Here is a 19,045-nt window from a genome sequence, read left to right as displayed (position 1 = left end):
TCTTCATTTGGCTCATCTTAAAAGAATTGTTCCACAGAAATTAGAGAAGAAGAAATTGAGTTCTTCCAATGAGCTCACAGCTCTAGGCCATCAAATTCATGGAAGACAGCAGTCTTTATGTAAACACACAATTCTTTTTCTGTGTATAAACAAACATTTTACTGGACTGGGGACAGGTTGATTAAGACATTTGTGTTAATTCTTACAAGGTGGGAGAGATAACAAGATTTGGATATTTTGTCTTAAATAAAGGTTTTATAATATTTATAAAAAATTATATTTAATATTTCTTATAAATCCAGTATCTTACTTTTAAGCTTTCTTTTCTTTTAACCCTTTAAGATATTAGTTCTCTTTTTTCTTTCCTATCTTGGCATAGGAAATTGCAATAGGGAGAAAGTACCTGTTTAGTAATAAGCCTGAGATAAACACTTGTATAAAAATTAATTATTATATTCATTATATTAGCATAGTTTAAGAGGGTATTCTTTTTTATTACTTTTTTAATGGCAGAATCTCACTGTGTAGCCCTGGTAGGTCCAGTAAATTGCTACCAGTTTGGCCTCGAATTTAAAGAGATGCACCTGCCTCTCACAATTGTATATTATGACACTTGGAAATATTTTGTTTATTTTTTAAAATTATATGTATGTAATATATATATGTGTATGTCTGTATATTTATATGTGTGTATATGCATATAATGTATATGTGTATATGCATGTGCATATGTATATGTATATATGTGAATATTGTACATATGAGTCCTGGTGCCTATGGAGTTCAAAGGAATGTCAGATTTCATGTAGCTGGAGTTACAGATGGCACTAAAAACTCAGCTTGAGTCCTCCACAGGAGCAGTATATACTCCTATCTACTGAACCATCTCTCCAATCCAAGCTCGTTCATTTTTAACTAAACCGAGTTGGAATAGTTATCAAATATACCTTACATCTGGAGTTACATACTATTATCCTCCTCTGTGATTCTAAATCTAGTGTTATATAATTTAAAATAATGTAAATTTTGATGTTCTTCTCCATATTCTTCTATTGAAGTATTTCTAAAACTAAGACAGATTACTCTCTCTGTCTCTCTGTCTCTCTCTGTCTCTCTCTGTCTCTCTCTGTCTCTCTCTCTCTCTCTCTCTGTCTCTCTCTCTCTCTCTCTCTCTCTCTCTCTGTGTGTGTGTGTGTGTGTGTGTGTGTGTGTGTGTGTGTGTGAGGGGGGGGTGTATTAATGCTCCCTAAGGGAATACTCAAATCAAGAGACATAGGAGCCAATTAGCAAATAACCACTTCCATTAATATTATCACAAACAATCTTGAGAATAGTTTTGTCTAACGTTTCAGAAGAGCATGATGTATTTGAGCCCTGCTAAGACAATGACCTTTTTCTTTCTTTATTTAACTTATTTGGGGGCTTATGAACAATGATAATTTATTTCTTACACCCAGGTAATCTGGAAAATTCAGGATTATGTTCTCACAGCTCTGGACCACTTCCTGACCCACATATGGGTGTATCTTTGGCCTATACTAAACAGCGGGGAATCCTCTGGTGCTCCACCTCATATCACCATAAAAACATATTTGAATCATTCTTTTTAGGTTAGCATACAAAGTAGTAGACCTGATCATGGCTTCTTCATACATCTCCATCATTATACTCCACTCTCATTCCTTTTCATTCCACACTGCCTCCTTTCCAGATGGTTCCTTTCCTGGATAACAGGTTCTTAAATTGAAGATTTTTTTTTTATCATTTCTCAGTCTCTCATTCTTAATCCTTGCAATCAGCATCCTGAAATCTGCTTTACCTGAAACCATCAACTAGGCTAAGACAAATCCCATCTGTGCAATCATCTTTCTGTGATGCTAAGAAAATGACCTACTCTCTCCTTGCCCCACATATCTTACCCACAAGATTCTAGTATTGATGAAACATAAATTCATGAAGATTAAGACATATAGCACACAATGTAGAATCACTATTACCTATTGTTACTACTAAACATTTGGGTTTGCAATGCCAAGGCATTGTGACTTATTTACGGAAAATTCTGTATTGCCAAAATAAGAGCAACCTGATTTCAAAATAAAATCAAGACATCTCTGCTCTGTTAGATTTTGTCCTTCAGTACACATATCCTTAAGAAAGTCTGGGGTCCTTATTGGAATCTTTTGTCTACACGAATTTTAATTTGAGAGACTTATATGAAGTTGAACTTTTTGAGAACTTTAATTTATAGAAGCACATATCACGAGTAAAATAAAGCTTATTCTTTATTCTTTACTTATTTTGCTCTAAATTAAAATTACACCATAGATTGCACCATTCAGCAAATTCAAATGAATTCTATCTATAAATATGTATGTGTATGACATATGTAAATGTACATGATCGATATACATGTGCGCACCTCTACTTTTAGCTTAAATTTGGAGACTTTAATATGTATTATAGTATTAAGAAAATATTTAATGTCACTTTAAAGCATAAGAATTATTTTAAGGATCCAAGATTTGGATCTCTGGTGTGTCACTTTCTGTAAAATATTAGATTACTTAACTTCCCTGAATTACACTTCATTCATTTATTTTAAAGTGTGTAGAGTAATAAAACTGCTCCTACAGATTCATCATTAGGATTAAAGGAATGTACATAAAAGCATTTTAATTAAAAATATTTTACTAATATAAAACATTCAATACTGTTACTTGCACAATCCATCAAATTATCTTCTCTATTCGCATTTAAATACCAATGAACTGAATTCAAAAATAGAAGAGTCTCCTTTTAACTCTCCTTTCAAATCTTCCTTTGGCATCTAATGCTAACAGAGGAAACCATAGCCACCTTGACTATGAACAAAAGCCAGTCTGGCTGTCATTCAGCTATGGATATGGCTATGGATTTGAGAACCTTCTCTGCTAATCATCTAATGCATCTCATTCTCCTCAACCCATATACTCCTATCCTTTAGAACATAGTTGTGAGGTTCTTTTTCTGGCACTTGGCTACCTCTTAATGGCAATAAATGCTTTTTCTCCATAAATAAGCACTCACACACCATGAAATTCCAGAATAAGAAAGCACAGTCTCAGAGGTAGGTTCAAGTAAAATGCAGCAATTGAACTGAGCTGGGTAGGTGTTAAGAAAATTAAACTGTGAAGAAGGCACTTTGGACAGTGGAAAGAGTAGGATTGCAGACATAGACAGCAAAAAATAATTGTCAAGAGGACGGCGTTAAGAGTGATAGCTTCTTTAGTCTTAACATTTCCATCTCTGAAACTCATGAAATGAAACCTTAACTCCCAGTACATTAATGTTGGGGCTGTAGTTCTCAGTTCATGGAGCCTCCATCCCCATGTGGATTTATACTTTCCTCGTGGGGTGAGTTAGCACTTATGGAACTGGGTTCTTATAATGAAAGTGTAACCTTTTCAGTTCTGTCTGCCTCCTTTCTCATTCTTCTTCCATTTTATCCGCTAGGACAACAGATGATAATTCTGTGTCCTGGAGTTCCTAGCCTGCAGAGCAGTGGTCAAATAAACTTGTTATTTCTAATAAGTTACACAGTTTGTACTATTCTGTTAAAACAAGAAAAATGTTTTAAGATAGGTACACAGTTGCTTGACTCCAGCAAAGAAAAATAAACAACTAAAAGTAGGTTGACAAGAGAAAATACTGACTCTCAAAAGGCACTAAATATTCAATTTAATCGTAAGGAAGAAGAGCAAAGCAACTGGACTTTTACTTTCTCATTTGAAAATATATTACAAATTTTTAATACTGAAACATATGCAGTATTGGATTAAAGACAGGCATATAAAAGACTATGAAACTGAATAAAAAGCCAAAAAGTAAACCATTACATGTATCAAATGTTCTTCCACGTGGGTTATCAGACTGGAAAAATGGAAGAAACATGGTATCTACACAGTATTTGGAAATAAACACAAGGCATTAAAAAAAGTTGGGTTCTTATACACAAAAGTTGGTTTCACAATATACAGGAAGTAAATCAAAGTAGGTTAGAGTGTACAAGGCATGACCTGACACTATGGGAATCTTAACACAAAACATGAAGGTGGTCACTTCATGACAGTGGCCTGGCAGTGATTTTCTGGATCTGACACAAAAACAATGGCAGCAACACTTATACTAGTCAAATGGAGCTTATGTCGTAGGCTAAAAAAATTAGCATATATTCAATATATACCTATATACTCAAATACATACTCAAAATAATAACGAGCAGAAGAGATATTTGTAAACCAATTTTTATGGCAACATTGATATTAACAACAGCCAGGATGGAAGGCAATGTCTGTAGGACAGAATGGACACAGGAAATGTGGTACATCCATATAAGGAAAGGTTCTTCAAATCATACATTTCAAAAGCTCTATGAAAGACATGAGCCACTCACATAAGAATAAATTTTGCATCATTCCACTTATGGTAGCACCTAAAGTAGTTCACATCATAGAAATTGACACTAGACCTAGAAATGACCATTGCAGAGGAAGGTGAGAGGGAGCTGCTGTTCAGTAGGGAAGTTTCAGCTGGGCAGGATGGAGCAGTTTGGGGTATCTGTTAAAGAGCACTGTGCATGTGGTTGATAATTTAATACTTGTAAACTGTCAAAAGGGTGAATTTCCTTTTATGAATTTTTTTAATAAAATAAGTATGCTGAAATCCTAATAAAGGTCAACCATGATGATAATTTTCTGTGAGATACAGAGCTACTTAAAGACTAAATTGGGTTGAAATGACATAATTAGAACTGAATTCAAGGGCAGAGAGGTACCCTCATTGAGATGGGCAAAAAGGGAGCTATGTGAAAAACTGCAGAGAGACAACTGGACTCTGAAAATACGTTTTTTGAAGATTAGTAGTAAAAGTTGAAATTGTAAATGATTGAGGGATTCAGTTTTGTTAAATAGAGAGAGGCAGGCCATTATGAAATATAAGAAGACTGGAGCAAAAGACTAGATATATGGAAATCTAAATGCTCAGCTTTATTAGTTAACCAATTTAGTATTAACTGTAAAGTATATCATGTATATAGTTAACCATATGTGGTATGTTAAGTGACCTTCACATCCATGTTTATGTATGATGCTTACAGGTCATTGTACAGCATTCTAAGCATGGCATAAACTTTCTACTGATGAATACAATTACTCTCATTTTATAATATTCATCAAATATTCATGAACAAAATTCAGTGCCAAAAATGGGTGATGGATACAACATAAGAGATAGTTCCCTCCTTGTCCCCAAACAGCTTCTTTATTCGGGATCTGAAATGATTGTAACATTTCTTACTGTTTGTGCATGAATGTCATCTGACATTACTATTAGAATACAAATTCTCTACACTCCTCCCTCCAAAGCTTATTTCCACACTATTTAGAGAAGGTCCTTGGAACATGATTTCTAACAAATACTCTGCTTTACTTTGAAGCAGGTGGTCTATGGACTGCATTTGGGAAGGGTAATTCTATTGAGTGAACAGAAATGGCCAGTAGTCTATACCAAGGACATAGGACTTCATGTTATGGATTTAAGGAATAGTTAGCTCATAAACAAATGGATGATAAAATCATGATATTTGTATTTGTATATAGATCTGGTAGAAGCATGGAATAAGGTAAATACCAATAGGCCATTTCCAAGAAGGCTTTTGAAAAGACATGAGACAAAACAGTCTATAGAGAAGACAGACTCAAGAAACATTTAAGAGAACACTCAAAGCCTTGTGAGTATTGAGATCTGTGTGAGGGAAGATGGGCAGGGAAGAAAGAATAGCAGCCTAGTTATTCAATAATGTAGATATATTGCTTACCCAGATCTTGAAGTCATCCCAATCACAGGACCACCACCCCTCAGTGTAATACAGAAGATATAGATTCATTACTATATATTCTGTGATAACAGTTGGCCGGATTTTTGTTGTACTTTACAGAGCAATGTCAAGAACAATTAAGTCTCCATTAAATAGGGATGGGTCAGCCTCTCAAAATCCAGCTTGAATGGCAAAGGAATGTGGTACCTAGGACAGCCATCCTGCTGGGGAAATAATTGGTATTTTCTCAACTACGTGCGACATAACTTCATGTTGGGGTAAACAAAACAAAACAAATAAACTCTTGTGCTTGAGACTGGGCAACAAGCCTAGGAGGGGAGTGGGATAAAGACTTCTCCTTTGCCAAGGATTCTTTCCAGCTTGTTTTGTCACAAAGTGTTCAGCACTGGCAACCGAGAAGTGACACAGATTGTATGTGACAGCAGAGGCTGTATTATAGCCTCTGATGTGTGTCCCATGAACTTCTTAGGACAGCTATGGAGAGAAGGGATCAAACTGGAGACAACAATTCCATGCCTTTTTGAACCCATCCTCAGTGTCAAACTCATAAAGATGCCAAAAAAATGTTTGTGCTCACAGGCAAGTTCATGATATGTTTCAAACAGTTTGCTCATGAGCCACCAAATCTGAGTCTCCCAACAGTCTTGGGAGTGAGAAGAGGAATGTGTTGGTCTTCTTTTCAGAGATAGACAATGAGACATGTGGCAGTAAAGTGTGCCCAGCAAGGTTTTATACACATTTGCCCCTGGAGCCACAGCCATAGCACTGATAACAAAAGATCACAGATATTTTTCAGGAAACTGAGGGCTTTTCCAAAGACCAAGGAAATCTGCTTTCACCTGATCTGGTTTTCACCTCTTCCAGAGTAACAGCATCACTCCACTGTGTGCCCACAATGTTACACAGACACTTGGCCTGAGGATATCCAAGATTGGGCAGCAACAGAATCAACAGATGTATGCTATGGTTTTCAACCACACCTCATGGATCAGCTGTGTAAGTTTCCGATTACCATGGGCAAAACATGGAACTTAGATGATGGTTGAGACACAACAAATCAAAACAAAACAAGCAGACAAACTGATGCAGCAGGAGCCAGGTGAGGAACAGGTAATGTTTGCATCAGAAATCCGTAAACTCTGACTCAGAATTTGAATTTTGTACTCAAATTGGGAAGAAGCAATAACTATACTACTGCTTGAAAACTGTTTCCTGTTTCAAATATATAGCTGCTATAGCTGTCAGCATTTGGCTTTGCCATCTGTCGCTTGTCACCGAACTTCAAAGCTCTTATATGTAAACTTTGCAATTCACTTAAAATAATTCCAAATATGAGAATTATTTAATTTAGCAGCAAATTCAGACCATGGGCCAGAAACACTCAAACTAAAAAGGTTGGGAACTGATATTATGCCTGGCATCTTTATGTTTCTTAGTTTTCTTACCATGAGTTTGGGTAAACTCCAGAAATGAGCAAATGTTTAAGAAGAAAGGAAATCTTTGCTGAAACATCACACAGATATTCTAAAGTCTTAAAATTCCAGCATTAGGTATAGATGGATCCATCGCAGACAGCAACAGTCATTGACATGAAGCTGGTTGTAAATAAACACACTGATAGTTGCCTATGGTAAAGCCACTGCAGGGTTGAGATGCTTCACCTCTCTTTGTTCTGGAAGGGTAAGGATGGACCTTGGAGATACCCAAGAAGGCAGAGAGTGTGGTTGAGAGGGTGTGGGGTTTGTGGAGTGAAACTGATACTTTCTTGAACAACATTAGATGAGGCCTTTGAGAGGGCACTTGGAAGAGTGGTGTTGAGGCACTCCAGCAATGAACCATATTATCCAAGCAGAATAAGATGCAGAAACAGACTTTATTTTCTCTCCCTTTTGTTACTGTATCTCTGAATATTGAACACATTTTTCATTCCTTCCACATCCTTCATAGCTAAATTAGTTAGTGACTGTTTGTATCCTTTTATTTTCAAGAAACATATTATATCACTGTAACTCCATAGGTGCCTTAGTGGTTAAGCACAAATGCTGTTCTCCCAAAGGATCTCAGTTTGGTTCCCAGAACCCACATAAGGGTTCACAACTGTCTCCAGCTCTAGCTTCAGAAGATCCAGTGACCTATTCAAACCTTAAAGGGCACTTGGATAAATATACTTAAAGACCCCACCTCTTACACACACAAACACACAATTAAAAAAATTAAAGTAAACAATAAAAATTTTAAAAATCATAAAAGGTACTATTTTTCTATCCTACCTTACCTTTTGGGCTTCTTTAAGATGGTGACTGAGTGGAGGATACCATAGCAAAAGGACAGGCTAGGCTGTACTCAATGCAACCTGGATCCCCAAGGAGCAGGAGAATGATATTATGGTTGACCACCATGGTGCAGTGCTCACTGTGCAACAGAAAAGCTGAAGACTTGTGTCTTGGAGGCACGAGTGTGTGTCTCTGACTTCCCACTCCGATTTTGCATTCAGATTATTACGTGAGATCTCAAATTAAGAGTGAGATGTTTAAACAAAATTCACCCCTTTCCCAGCCTCACCCCTTTAAAATGCAAATAAGTAAATATTTCATCATCTTTCCTTTGTAGAATGACTGTTGGGGAAGTTTCTGGCTACAAGCATGCTTCTGATTCCTTTCTATTAGTTTCCCATCTGAACATGAAGAGCACCTTGGAATTCTGGACTACTGACTGTATTTGGTGCCTCAGAAGTCATTTACTGTTGGTAACCCTAATGCAGTTTGACTTTCTTTCCAAATGTTTTGTTGGGAAAATGCTTGTGCAATTCAAACTGTGTGAAAGCTAGACAACATTTTCCATTACACTTCACTGATGCACAATGATGTTAAACTGGCTATTTTCCACTGTCTCTGCACTCTGGCTAGGCACCTTAAGAATGGATTTTATTGGGTTGATCTTCATATTTCTAAAGCACCAATAGGATTACTTTCATATTTTGACACATTCTCTGACAACTTATGTTCCCTTTCCATCCAGAAATCTAAGAAGGTAAATAACATTTATCCAGAATATAATAATTATATGTTAAAAAGATATAGAGTACATACAATGCAATCTAATCCATGGTATATATATTGAGAGATGATGGCAGCATAATTATCTATGACAAAACAGAACCCTTGATTATATTTCTGAAAAACATATTCTTTTATAAATTAAAGATAACTGTTTTTAAAGATGTATTTAAATTTTAATTATGTATATGTGTGTTTCTGTGTATAGGTGAGATATGTGCATATCAGTGCAGTGTCCACAGAGGCACCAAGTTCCATGGAACTGGAGTTACGGGCTATTGTGAGCTACATTCCTTGGGTGGTAGAAACCGAACTTGAGTTCTTCTAAAGAGCAGTGTATGCTCTTAACCACTGAGTCATCTTCCCAGCCCTTGAAATGAGTTTTAACAGGCCAGAATATTTCTTTTTCCTAAGATATTTCAGCAATCAACTCTTAATCGGAGCTAATCCTTCCTTGTCCTTTTCTCTCCCAATCTAAACATTTAGTCCCATATTTGCTGCTAAATGTTCAAATAAACATTGAGATTCAATCTCAAGAGTTCTCCAAATAAGCTTCTTTCCAATTCAAACTATTCACAGCCAAGAACAGCCCAGGTCTTAGCAACCAGTGCTCTGTTCTGTTCCTCTATCAACTGTCATTATTGTGCAAATATCTTATGTGCTTCCCAGCCTTCTTACCTGTCATTGTATTCATCTCCCAAATGACCCCTTCCAGTGTGGGACAGCTTGCTCACACACTCATTCAATCTGCCTTTGCACACTCACACAACACTTTTGCACTCCCTCCCTGTTTCTGACGCCCACCTCCCTATCTAATTTCCTCTTCATCTCTTTCCAACATGGCATTACCTACCCTGTTTGGAACCAGGGCTCTGGCAATTATAGAAGGTATGTTATTAACTCTGCCAGCTGCTTCATCACCTGCACTCACTGTAAGCCAATTTAAAAAATCTTTGTTCTTGGATACTCTGCTTATTCTAATTAGAGAGCTTATCACAGAGCTGCAGCAAAAACCGGCTTTGACAATGATCTTGCCTCCTTCCTTCAGTAATATAAAGTAAGGAACAAAATGTGTTTCAGACACCAAGCTCATGCCTCATGCTATTATTTTTTTTTCCTAAGTATTACTTAGCTACCCAAGACCTTTCTTCAAGACCTTTATAAATTTATGCATGAGCCTGTTTGAGAACTCTGGACATTGAAGGAAACGTGATGAAAGAGAACTCTGGATGTTCTTGAAAGGGGAAGTCAGGAAAGTTTGCTTTCTATCCTTTCCTTTGTCCTCTGTTTTCTTTAGGAAGCCTCTGTTTCCTCTCATGCCTTTCCAAGACACCTGCCACTGAGTAGGAAACTGATGGAGGAAACAATATCAGTTGCAGTGAGTAGGAATTAATTTACAAGGGTGCAGAAGCAAGCAGGGGCTGCAGAGCTCTTCACACCTTCTCTTTCAAGTCTTACTTAACCCTGGAGGTTCCTGGGTTGCTGAGTTTGGAGTTTCTTCTAGAGTGGAAAAAGAAATCTAGAGGATGGGGGAAGCTCCTCAGTTTGTAAAGTGCTTGCTGATTCAACATGAGAACCTGAGTACAGATTCCTAGTAGCCACAGAAAAACTGGGTATATCAATTCACAACAGTAACCCCAATCCTTGGGAAGTCAGGAGGTGGCATGAAGAGTCAGAGCCCTGAAGCTCATTGGCCAACTAGCCTGACCAAATCAATAAGCTTTAGGTTCAGCTCAAGACCTTATCTCAAAATAAAGGTGGAAAACAATCAAGAAGAACATGCAATATTGATATTTGGCCTCCACAGTCATGTGCATTCATGTGTATGTGCACCCATGTATACAGTACACATACACGCACACACACACCCAGAGAGAGAGAGAGAGAGAGAAAGAGAGAGAGAGAGAGAGAGATCTCTCCTTTCATATGATACCTCTTTATTAGCATTCTAAGTTAATGTACTATTCATTTCTATTAATTAACCTCTCTATCCATACATCCACTCATTGATTTATGCTTTCATCTACTCATTTAACAAGTATTTATTGAGGCCCCAACACAGAGAGTGGCACCCAGAGTATGAGACATAGAGAAAAACTTCAACTTTACCTTAAGTCTATAGAGACACAGAACAGTAGAGACAATGGTCTGTGGAATGAACAGAGAAGAACTCTATGTGCAGAACGAAGTAGGTGTTTCTTCAAAAATCTTTCCATTTACATAATTGTGAAGAGTATTAGAAGTAATTCATTTGTGTGTATTCTTACTAGAAGTACTACAGTAAGAGTGAGTTAATGTAGAAAGTCATGAGATAACTGAGTTTTTTAAAGATTCAAGAGATACATGGAAATATTGTCATGTGAACAGAGTGCTGTGAGTTCATGTGGGGCAGGGTTCCTAAACAGCCATTGTGAAGCAGTCATTGAAATTACCATTCCACAGCCAGGTGTATTTATAATAGTCAAAGAAAAATCAAGTTGGTCTAAGAAGGTTGCAAAACTGAAAAGAAATAGTGGGAAATCATCTCAGTTAATTGAGCATTGACATAAGACAAAGGAAATTGAATGAATTAGCAGTTTAGTCACAAAGAGAAGTGGAGGTGTCTTTGTCTTGTTTTAGTCTTTGGTTTGTTCGGGGGTTTTGTTTTCCACAGGAGAAGATTGTGGATTTAGGAACAAATAAGGAAACTGATGATTCAGAAGGAGAAAAGATCAAATCTGGAGAATTTATTTAAGGTCCTCCCTGGAACTAACAAGAACTTCCCTGTTTGAAGGAACAATTGCTTATTTGGTCAGGCAGAACAAAGCCCTGCAGAAACTGTGCCGTCAATAATTCTTAATTAACTTAGACAGCAAGAAAAAAGTGCAGTAGGGGCTTAAATTGTAGGCAACTTGCTCTCAGGCCCAGGGTAAGCTGGGATGCTTTGACTTTTAAGTCCTGGAAAACACTGCTTAAAGCAAGCTTGGAATATTATGTGAATAAGCAAAGAGCTAAGCTTAAGAAATAGCTGAGAAGTATAGAATTATTAGCATACAGTATTATACAATTTTATTTTTGTTTCTAGTAACTTTACCCAATAGTGATCATTGATTTGAATAAAGTTACAAATAACTACATGGTTTTTTTAATCAAGTAAGCAGACACATTTCTGGATATGCGTGTCTTCCTAGATTTCAGATGTCAGCTTGCCTTGTGACCTCTGTTCTCTGGTAGGAGCAGGAAGAGTCATTGATTTCCTGTTAGTCCAGCTTTTCCTTTTACTATAAGGCAGAGCTGAAGACCTTCAATTTCTGATCCTGTGAAACTAGAAACTTGGCAGTTGTTAGTTTCAAATGGGAAGTGGGTATGATTTGATTTGGCTTTGAAAAGATTAGTTTATAGAACTTATTGGAGTGCAGACACTGAAAACAATAAAATGGAATGAGAGGCTATATTCAAAGTCAAGCAATATATACTGAGGGCAACCAATGACGTCTTACTCTGATGTTGGTAAAGGAAACTGGGTGTGCAGGTAGACATCTGCAGTTTCAGCATCTGGTAGATATATGCAGGCAGAAGGATCAAAATTCCAAAGGTCAGCTTATATTTCAAAGGATTTGAGGATAGCAGGTGCTACACAGTAGCTATCTCCAACCAAACAAAACAAAATAAAAACCTTGTAAGATCAAGATCATAAGACGTGAAGAGATGAAGATGGAGACCTTCCAATGCTTCTATTCTCTACCATGGTTTTGAACTTCATCATCTTAAGAATGGAGCTTTGTCCGAAGAAAAAGAAGTGGGATAAAATAAATAAATGTGGTAGGATGAAGGTGACTTGTTAGATGAAGAGAGGAGACATGAAGAATGTACTCACTCACAAGTGTGTTCACACACGGGTGAGCTAAAGAGAGACAGCCACCTAGCCTATGTATTTACCTATAAAACCATTAAATGAAGGAATATAAGCAGTTTCCACTTGATACCAATGGGGAACTATGTGGCGTATGCAAGTGAGCCCTGGTTTTTCAGCTAAGGCCTTGGATACAGGGACAATAATGGCAAGATTAAGACCATCACAGAGTTTGTTGATCCTGACAGGCTCTAAAATTGAGAAGACTTTTGAACAAAGGGAGGAACATATTTTGTTAGTCATAGAAAGCAAGATGTATTTCAAAAGTGAATGTAAGTTAGATAGTGGCCTTTCAAAAGATGTGACAAGCAAATAAAGCATCAATGTGAAGTGGGTGACTGACCAACAACTCTTTAAGAAAGCATCATACATGTATATACTATATCTCAGACACATCCATCCCCCACTTCCGGGACCTCCAGCTTCACACACGCGCACACACACACACACACACACACACACACACATACACACACACACACACACACTCACTCTCTTTCCTTCCCAACTTCATATTTTGTTTTGTGTTTCTTTTATTGTTTGTCATTGTTTTGCATTTAAAAAAATTACCAAGGCTAATTAATGTGTCCCATAGGCAGATGTATAAGTCCTTGTCCAATAGACATGGGTAAATTACCAATGGCTGTCCCCTTAATAGAAAATTGATTCTTCTTCTCCTAGAAGCTATCCATTGTCAATCAGTAGCTTCTAGCTTAGCTAGCAGTGGGACTTTGTGCCCATGTCTCCTCTCCATAAGAGGATTTTAGTTGACTTGAACAGTGCAGGTCTGTGTGCTGTATGCTGTTTCTGACACTGTGCATTCATATGTGTGACTCCCCTGGTGTGTCCAGAGAGCAGTTTCCTTGGAATTACCCACCACCTCCAGCTCTCACAGTCTTCTATGATGATGATTTGTGACCCTCGGGAGGAGGGAGTGTGATGCAGATGTTCCACTGAGGATGGGCATTCCTAGGCAGTCTCTAATTCTCTAAACTTTGATGGGTTGTAGATCTCTGTATCATTCACCATCTACTGCAAAAAGTAGTTTCTCTGATGAAGATGACAGGCACAAATCTACAGGTATAATGAAAAATTATTAGGAGTCAGACTTGACTATTTATCAGGATAGTAGGTTCTGCCCTAGGGCTTATGAGTTTTCCAGGCACAGGTTACTGGCCTTGACCTTTCGTTTTTAACTCTTATGATCTTGTGAAGATCCTGAGTAGGCAACAACATCTTCTGCTGAGTTCATGCGTCTAACTACCATGCCATATCCACAGTCCTCCTCGTCCAATGAATCTTATATTCTTTTTGCCCTTCTTTGGTATTCCACAAACCTGGGGTAGAATGATAGCTTTTAAAGTTTGTGTGTTCTGTGACCTTCCACTAAGTACTGGCAGATGCTGAATGTGCCACACAGAGTCACAAAGCCTGTGGCAGGGATGCTAAAACATGTTAATTACTACAATGAGGAGACAAGAGACTAGACACCTACCTAGAGGTCCCCCAGGAAAGTATAGACTTGGGAGCCAAGAGAGGTAGAATTCTCCCCTGACTGTGCTTACTATGGGGCAACTCAGAGTCTGTCAGCTTGTCCAACTTCTCCAACCAGTAACAGACTCTTCAATCTTGGAGAGATCTGAGTTAATTTCACTCCAAATGAATGAGTGCATGATTTGTGATTCCCTTCATTTGTTGACAATATTAATTACTTCCATTTTATGTGTATTTGTTATAGGGGAGGTAGTAAGGTTTGCTCTCCCATTGTTTCTCATTTCTCCCACTAGTGACAATAGTCCCTCCTTGTATAAAATAAATGCAGAGTTTTCAAAAATGCAGAAATGTAGGTTTTATTAGTGAGAAGGATTTCACCTTAGTTTAACTTTATTTACTCAGGAACACCGTACTGTCCACTAAAAGAAGCTAGGAGCATAGCACCAAGGGTATTCAACACCTTTATGGAGTTAGAAAGGAGACTTTTTTATGAGAAGTTTTTGAAATTATTTTTGCTGGTTTTGTGTTCTAGGAGGGCAGATGCTATTATTCAAAAAGAGATCATGGACAGATGATACCTCAATTAACATTTGGTGGAGAACTCACACTGGCAAAACTGCCTCCTGACAGTTTATGGAAGTGTTAATCCTCTGTATCTACTATTCCAAAAACAATCCACAAACACTTCCACCAGTTAAACAATGTATAAAGAAACTAGTTGCATAGGAATATTCCCGTGGATCCAGGGAAAGCATAGAATGGAGACAACATGTTTTCATAGGAAAATTTACCATTCTGGGATCCTTCTGAGTGACAGTAAAATGATACCTAGAGAGAATGGAAGCTAGCATCCTTTAAGCATATAATTGAGAATACAAGTCATTATTGTTCCCACATGATATTTATTTTTAAGCTTAATTGTGTCACTACTCCTAGGTGCTACTTCCAGTTCATCAGAGAGATCCATCAAAAACAATTTTACTCAAAATCTCACTAAATAACTCTGTGAACCACCTCAAAGGGACCTCATAGCACAGTCGAATGTATACTATTGCACAATGTAATTTATATTTGTTTAGTTATTAAAGTGTGTGTGTGTGTGTGTGTGTGTGTGTGTGTGTGTAGGCCTGTGAACAGTGGTGCACATGTGCAGGTCAGAGGACAATTTGTAAAGTTGAAGTTGACTCTATCCTTCTATCGTATGAAATCTAGGATCACACTCTGGTCGTCTGGTTAGATGGTAAATATCTTTAGGTGCTTTGCTGAATCCAATATTTGATATTTTTAAGACAGGGAGTTTCTATGTAACCCCAGATGGAACCTGCTCTGCAGGTCAAGCTAGCCTAGAGCTTAAAGATTCATCTACTCATTCTTTTCCTGCATTGGCTTAAAGTGTGTGATACGACATCAGGCCCAGTATTTGTTTTTTTATTGCATCTATTATGTATATCAAATTTAGTGTTACATAGAAAAATTTCCAAAACTGAGTTTCAAAATTAACAATGATCTCACCAAAACAGAAGAAACAATGTGATCATTAAGAAAAAAATACATTCTGGGATGTGATATTGGTTTTCTGTTACTACTCTAAAAATTTATTGTAAACACAGCACCTAAAAGTGATGCAAGTCTATCTCCTCATGGTTCTATAGGTTAGATCTCTGTGTTGGCTCAGTGGCATCCTTTGTGTTTCAGAGTATTTAATCATATTGTTGGTTCACTGGTTCCTTAGTATCATGCTTTAAGAATGATGTAAAGTTTCCTGCAGCTGAAGAACTGTGGTCTCTGTTTGTTGGCTGCCAGCTAATCCTACCTGAGTATGTTTCTACAGTACTTCTTATTACCTAGTGTTAACATCAGCATGTCAAATCTTTCTTATGATTACACTATTACTAACTTTTTCTTTAGTTAATTTTTCCCTTGTTCCAAGCCATAGAAAAGTATCAAAGTTTAAGAGTTCCAATGATTATATTGTACTTTCTATAATTTAAAATAATAGACCTTAAGTTCTTTGCCTCTCAGAAGATGTCCCCCAGGTATCCCCCACCCCCCCGGTATATTCTCTCCCACTGAGACAAGATAAAGCAACCTCATGCTAAGTGCTGGTGGTCTCAGATCAGCCAGTATATGCTCTTGGTCTGTGGCTTAGTCTCTGGGACCTCCCAGGATTCCGGGTTGGTTGATGCTGTTGGTCTTCCTATGGGGTTGCCATCTCCTTCAGTTCCTTCAATCCTTCCCCTAACTCTTTCACAGGTTTCCTGACCTCAGTCCAAGTTGGCTATGAGTATCTGCATCTGTCTCAGTCAGTAGCTTTTAGAGCCTCTTGGGAGAGAGCCATTCTAGGCTCCTGTCTGTAAGCACAACACAGTGTTGGGGCCCAAGCTCGAGTCCCTGTTCGGGCGCCAAAATAATGTTGGGGTCAACACTAGCCTCACGTTGGACGCCAAAATAATGTTGAGGCCCAAGCTCGAGTCCCTGTTCGGGCTCCAAAATAATGTTGGGGTCCACACTAGCCCCACGTTGGGACGGCCAAAATAAATGTTGCAGCCCAGGCAAAATGTTGAGGCCCTGGCTGACCCACATTTGGGCGGCCACTGTATCCCAGCCCAAGCTGCTGCTCCGGTCTGGGGGTCGGGGTTCAGCAAGAGCAAGGGTGAGGGCAGACTCAAAGAATGGAGACCAGACAGGGTGTGATTCAATCCCGTTTATTCTTCAGTCTCTCTTCCTCTAAGTATCTCCTGTCTGATTCTCCCTCTATATCTGTCTAATGTCTGGTTCTATCTTCTATAGTCTGATGATGATCTGTTCTGTCTCTGCCTTTTATATGTCTCACTTCTAAGCCACGCCTCTTGGTCACACCTTTAATCATGCCCTTAGGTCTTGTCTCTAACTCTGATCTCTATACTTCTAAGTCATACTCTTTTAAGTCACACCTTTAATCTCACACACCTTTAATCTCACGCACCTTTAATCTCAAGGTATCTAAACCAAGATTATCGGAGTGTTCTCAGCTGTTGTAGGCTATTGTAATCCAAGTCTCATGTCAGGGTATATGGCTCAAGATGGCTGCAAAGCTGATAGCCGCTTTCTGCTAAAAGTCGGCCCCCAACAACACAGCATCAATAATACTGTCAGAGTTTGGTGCCTGTCTTAGTCAGGGTTTCTATTCCTGCACAAACATCATGAACAAGAAGCAAGATGGAGAGGAAAGAGTTTATTCAGCTTATACTTTCCACATTGTTGTTGATCACCATAGAAAGTCAGGACTAGAACTCAAGCAGATCAGGAAGTCAGAGCTGATACAGAGGTCATGGAGGGATGTTACTTACTGGCTTATTTCTTTTGCCTTGGTCATCTTGATTTCTTATAGAAGCCAAGACTACCAGCCCAGGGAAGGCACCACCCACAATGGGCCCTCCCCACCCCTTGATTATTAATGGAGAAAATGCCTTATAAATTAATCTCATTGAGGCATTTTCTCAAGGGAGCATCTGTTCTCTATCATAACTTCAGCTTGCATTAAGTTGACGCACAAAGCCAGCCAGTACAGTGCCCAATCCCATGTTGGACTGGAACACTTCCATGTAGACAGGAACAATTCTGGGTCAAAAGTTTTGAAGGTGAATTGGTGTCCCTATCTCTCCATTAGGGCCCTATCTAACTACTGGAGGTGGTCTCTTCAGGTTCCATCTCTCCACTTTTGGGAATTTCAACAAAATCACCCCCATTGAGTCCTGGAAGCCTTTCACTTCACACATGTCTCTATGACTTTCTAGACCTCCCACCCTCTGCCTACCATGATTATTTTGTAAGTGGGATTGAAGAATCCTCACTTGGGCCTTCCTTCTTGTTTCTTGAGGTTTGTGGGATGTATCCTGGTGTGTGTGTGTGTGTGTGTGTGTGTGTGTGTGTGTGTGTACATTTTGGCTAATATCCACTTATCAGTGAGTACATACCACTCATGTCTTTTTGGGTCTGGGTCACCTCAGGCAGGATGATATTTTCTAGTTCCATCCATTTGCCTGCAAAATTCATGATGTCCTCATATTTAACAGCTGAATAGTATTCCATTGTGTAAATTAACCACATTTTTTTGTATCCATTCTTCGGGAGAAAAACATATGGGTGGCTTCCAGTTTTATATATTATTAGTATTCATTTTTGAGAATTTCATACATAGTCTTTCAATTATATTAACTCTCTCACCCAATTTTTCCTGAACTTATGTCTCATTTTGACCTCCATCTAACTTTTTGTCTTTAATTTTCTCCTAACTATCCTGTCCAGAAACTCTGCCTTGAGTTTGTGATTGTAAGTAGGATCATGGTCAAGCTCCCAAGAGTAACATCCTTAAAAATATCTAATTCTTTCTTTCCCAACACTTATCTGTCACTAATAACTACCCAGCTATGGATAAGACTTCAGGCCTACATCCCTGTCTCCATGGTAGTATTTTTGTCTGCCATAAACTTCCACATGCCTTGTGTATTCTATGACAACGGTGAGTTCATATGTATGTACAACTTCCCCATTAAATTTAGAAAACAATTTCCTTGTAGTCATCCACCACCAGAGCTCTTACTTTCTGACATGCTTGCTTCCATAGTGGTCCTTGGGCCTTAGGAGGAGGCAATATGACATAAATGACCCATTTAGGGCTGAACATTCCACAACTGGTCTCTTATTCTCTGAATCTTGAGCAATCGTGGCTCCCTGGGTTAAACT

This window comes from Arvicanthis niloticus, chromosome 12 (genome assembly GCF_011762505.2).
Source record: "Arvicanthis niloticus isolate mArvNil1 chromosome 12, mArvNil1.pat.X, whole genome shotgun sequence".
Taxonomy (NCBI): domain Eukaryota; kingdom Metazoa; phylum Chordata; class Mammalia; order Rodentia; family Muridae; genus Arvicanthis; species Arvicanthis niloticus.
This window is presented reverse-complemented; position numbering follows the sequence as displayed.